We start from the raw sequence: 5,493 nt of genomic DNA on the forward strand, positions 1-5,493 counted from the left end.
AACCACAGCATAAACACAGAGACACTTTGTTTCTAATAGTAACTTACAATGTCAATCATAAACCACAGAATTCACCTGAATATTTAAGGTAAAATAGGAGCCATCAAAGATAGTGTTCACTGCCTCTGCTATTAGACGAGCGTCTGTGAGAGAATTGGACCTTTGTCCAATACCATGTCACACCTATACAAGTCACACTACAACTATTCAAATCCTAGTTTTCTCCTTCTGGGGACCATCTACTCCTAATTAGATTCTGGGAGCTTAGGGTAGGGGAGGGAGGCAAGGGGGAGGGAGGATCAAGAAAATACGCAAACAGCAGGTAGTGCCAGCTGATGGCCCAGCCAAGGAACCCAGAAACAAACACACATCTGTCTTCTGTCTCATTTCAACATAAAAAGTACAGTCACTTACGTAAACAAAAGGCTGCTTGCAAATCTCATCATACATACTAAGGCACTAACCACAGTATAACCTGGCTATGACAATAAAGTCATACAATGTTTTTTCTCCTCCCACCCTATTCCAAGTGCCCCAGCTTCCCTCCCCAGAGGCAACCAGTTTCTTGGTGTTCTTCCAGAGATCTGCTATAAAAAGCTATACTCATGAGCACTTGATGTGACTCTTTACTCTCTCCTGCTTTCCATGTCATTGTAGTCCTATGGACAGGTCTAGACTGTTCCCAGGTTCAGACACAACTGTGCCCTAGCTCCACCCAAGTGGTCTCATCATTGGCTCACTGAGCCCGCTTCTGAAAATATTTATATTAGCCTTTGACAACATAAAAGGGGATGCTTTGTGAAATTTTAACCTGAGACTTCGCAATTTAAACATATTTTTCATGCCTCCAGTGAAAGTTCTCTTAGTAAAACCCACACAAAGAAGATGCGTGTGCCAACTAGTGAAGGCCCTGGGAAAATTGTAATAAAGGCAAAATTTGTTCTTCCCTTTCTTCTTCCCATGCTCAGCCCTTCCTTTTCCATCCTGCAGGGTTTTCTTTGCCCTTTGCCCTCAGGGACTCAGTATTTTCAGGGGTAAAAACAATCCAGGAAATAATCTTTTATACTAGTTTGTAAAGAGAGGCTGATGAATTAATGTTACTTGGGTATTTCAATTCGGGGAGACTCCCTAGGATAACGATCTCAAGGGGTGGGAGGGCGGTGGCTGTCCCTTAAGACAAGATGGTCAGAATATTCAGAAAAGTGTTAGTTTTTCTTTATTAAAAACTTTTTCTTTGGAAAATTTCAAGTATATACAAAAGTAGACAAAAGAGTATAATGCACTCCCATGTTCCCATCCCTTGGCTTCAATGCAAGGCCATCTTGTTTCATTTATATGCCCACCCACTACCCCTAACTCCCGCCCCTGTATTATTTTTGAAGCAAATCCCAGACATTGTATTATTTTATCTGTAAATATTTATTTCTAAATATCTAAAAGATAAGGGTTCTTTCTTTACCATAGCTACAATGGCACTATTTCACCTAAAAAAAAGATGATAACAATTATTTAATATCATCATGTAACCAGTCAGTATTCAGATTTCTGATTGTCTCATAAATGTCTTTTTTTTTTTACACTGTTAGTTGAACATGTTCTGCTATTCTCTGTGTTTCTCGCGAATACATTGTGGGATTTAGAACTTTGATCAGATTTCATGATAGCTGATATTTTATACTTCCATCAGGAGGCGTATACCGTCTGGTTGCCTTTCATTTTGTGATGTTACCAGTCATTGGTAGTCAATGTCTAAATTCGTTAATTCATTAGAGGTCACATTCTAATTCTATCATGAGGTGATATTCTAATTCTATCATTTCTTCTTCACTTACTTGCTGGACTATTTCTATGAAAGCAAGCTTTTCCTTCCCCTAAATTTTGCTTACCCAGTGGTACTGTTTGTATAGGAAAAGCAGAAGAAATGCTTGATTCTCTCCCTTCATTTACTAATTTTCAACACAAGGAGTCAATTCACTGGATCTTCTAATGTTGACCAATCAACTTTTTTAAAATTTTTAGTATCATTATGAACTCATGGAATTACACAAATTGATGTGTTTTAATCCCTTGCAAATATTATGGTGTACATGATTGGAAAGAGCTTATTTGACATATAGTGATGTATTTGAAAAGACAAACTATGTCCTAATACAAACCACAGAAAGTAAACAGTCGTCTATCTGAGATTCTCAACAGAGCAGGAATGGGAAGGTGGGGAAGGAGCACAATTTGAGGATACAGATCAGATGCTGGGGAAGTTTGAGCTTTGAAATTTATGTGATAATCTAAGTGGTAACAAGGGCACATGTATTCAAGATATGTTGACAGGGAGCCATAAATAATCCAAAGGTATGACTCTCTAATTATGAAAGCTCCGACACCTCAGCTACTGATTTGGGAAGATTCTGGGGAAGGTGTGTGTGCACCCACACATCTGTCTCCTCCTAGATGCCTCAAATCAGACAGTCTCCTCCACCACATGTATGCATACATGTCTGTATACACCCCAAAGCCATCCAGCCTCTTCCTGAGAGTGCTGGCAGAAATCCATAAATGAATCTATCTCACTTTCCAACCCAGACAATGAAACAGACTTTGGCTTGGGACTTTAGGAGAATTCTCCACTAACGTGTTCAGAATTACTTGTTTCTGACTCTCTTCTTATCCTTGGACCAAGCTGAGCACTGGTAAGTGTTCTCAGAGAAGCAGCTTTCTTTATTCCAAACTTGGACCTGTATAAGAGGAGGAGGAGGAAAAAGAAGGCTCAGTAACTCCCTTGGAAGTACGCTGCCCACCTGGGGCCCTCCCTCCAAACTTCTTCCCTTCAGCACCAATCTAACAGCCCACTTCCATCTCCCCTGGCAAAGAAAGTTGTCACTGGACCTGCAGATAAAAGAGCCAAACAAGAAGTTACAAGTACCATGAGCGTGAAGGTTCATAGTCCTGATTTCAAATATGTTTCCCTGTTGGGACAGAGCAGTGTCCTGATTTTGACTTTGGTCAGCACCAAACTACCTATCCTTTGATTATCTATGGCTATGATATGAGATCGTGGATATGAAAGCTCTCTGAAATTGGACAAGTGCTGTGTGGATGGGAGGGCTTCTCACTGCTATTATCGGCTTTTTGTTTCCTCCTGTAAATCATTCTCTCCAGGCCTCAGTCAAGTCCTTGAGGGCAGCAAGGCGCAGGCCAGACAGGAACTCCTGTAAGTCAGGAGCTCCTGGCACAGGGCTAGGGGCAGGGTGATCTCCACAAGCAATGGAGAATGTGTTGACTTCAGAAAAATGAGTTATCTGGGGATACAGGATCATTGGGTGTCAGTGAGACAAAAAACTGGACTTCTGTTCAGTAAGACTGATTGACCAAATGTGTTTTATCGTGTCTCCCTCCCCAGGCCATTCCAGTAAAATGACAATGAAGGAATAAAAAAAAAAGATTTTAACCCACAAGGGTAAGAGAGGACAAAAGCACAGGCGGGGAGATAAGATGGATGAAAGATTTCAACAGGAAATATTAGGAGGTGAAGTATTATGTTAACAAAAATAAGGAGTGGGGAGGGCTGATATTTTGATTAGAAAGCTTTCAGTACTATTTAATTTTTAAAGCAGATATATATAAAATTTAAGAAAAATATTATTATAAGTATTTTTTTTAAAGAAAGAAGCAAGAGCACCTGGGACTCAGGAGAGACCTGGGTGTCAGATCTTTCTTTGGTACTTGGTGACAGCAGAGCTTGTCACCGTCTCTGTCTGAGCCTGAGCCCCTTTATCTGAAGGAGCTGAACAAATCCCACAATCACCTTCTAGTTCTAACAATTCCTAGTTCTACAAGTAACTTATAGAGGCAGCACTGACGTCCTCAGAAAAACCACCTGTGCTTTGGAATTAGTCAAAAGTTGTCTCAGATTTCCCCTTTCAATTCCTAGCTGTGTGAGCTGGCTGGGCCTCAGTTTACTCAACTCATGCATGAGGATACTGCCTATTTCTCAGGACTGACAGAAGGATTAAATGAAATAAGTAAAGCAACAAATAAGTAAAGCAGCAAATGTATGTTTTCTCAACTGCTGCACCTCCCATATTTAGGCAAGGATCTGGCACAGTTCTGGTCACCAGGCATTGGTTTAATTAAAACCTGAAGAGTTCAGAAATGAGTTACTGTATTATTTATTCTTGGGGTAGGGAGAATGTGAAGCACCTCATTTCTGTTGATTGTATTAGGGGCAAGGTCCAAGTGTGGATATCAGAGCCTAGTGAGTAATTCCTTTGAGGAGAGGTAGCTAACTAAAGGGTAGACAAGGGAGGGCATGAATGAGAGGTTCTTTGACCAACTACCTTCCATCCCTCCACCCCTCCACTGTGGGGACTTTCTCTTAACAGTGTCGACATACACAACCTCAACCTAGATTAGCCTCCTATTCCATTACCTGTCGTTCTGCAGAAAAGGTAAAGATGGTGTCCACAGGGATTTCCTCTCTCTTGAGTGGCTCTGGACTGGCACACTGATTTTCCACACTATGGGCTGCCTTCCACACTAATTTCTCCACATCACTTAAAACTTTGGTTGCATAGCATTCAAACAGGTCATTCGATCTGGATGCTGCTCCTAGACACCTACAGCTCGACCCCCCTCCTCAATTCCCAAAGTCTGAATCCCAATTTGTCTGAGTTGAACTGAGGCCTACAAGGTGACTAAATGCCGTGGAGGGTTAGCCCAATCCAGGAAGAAAGGGAAGATGTACATACAGATATAAGAGTTCAGTGTTGATCTCGTGTAACCCCTGACCACGAGCGCATCCGGGTCAAGATCAGAAAGGATTTATATCTTTTCTCAGACAGACCCAAACCAGAGCCCTGGGCCCATCCCACATGAGACACAAGCATCATTCCTTCATTCATCCTTCAGTAAATATTTATTCAGCGCCTCTTATATGCCAGACAAAATCCCTGCCCTCATGAAACTTACTGCCTCCTACTGTTTTCTTTCATTCCTACTGAAGCCCTCTGTTTAAACCTTCCCATGTGTATCCTTCTACTATTGTGGCCCCATCCTATCCCCTACCCTAATCTATCCTAAGCCCCTTTGTGAGCTCTGATCGGTTTACTCTTCTGGTCAAAAACATTCTGTGGTTTCCCAATGTTTATTGAATCAAGAAACTTGATTCACTCATCCAACAAATGTTTATTGCATGTCTACGATGGGTCAGGCTCTGTTGTAGGTGCTGGGGATACAGCGGTGAGCAACAGATAAAAACTTCTGCTCTTATAGTGCTTATATTCTAGTGGGGGAGATAGACAATAACCAAGATAAACAAGTATGATAAGTAAAGCATGTTAGTTGGTGATAAGTTCTAAGAGCAATAAGGCAACAGGTCAGGAAGTGGAGGGGGCGAGGGAGAAGTAAAATTTTAGATAGACTAACCAGCAAGAAGAAGACATCCAAGTAAAGATCTAAGAAAATGAAGGAGGGAACCCTGGGGATAGCAGAGGGAAT

The sequence above is a fragment of the Mesoplodon mirus genome (genome assembly GCF_964341445.2).
Source record: "Mesoplodon mirus genome assembly, contig: HAP1_SCAFFOLD_1342, whole genome shotgun sequence".
In the NCBI taxonomy this organism is placed as follows: Eukaryota; Metazoa; Chordata; class Mammalia; order Artiodactyla; family Ziphiidae; genus Mesoplodon; species Mesoplodon mirus.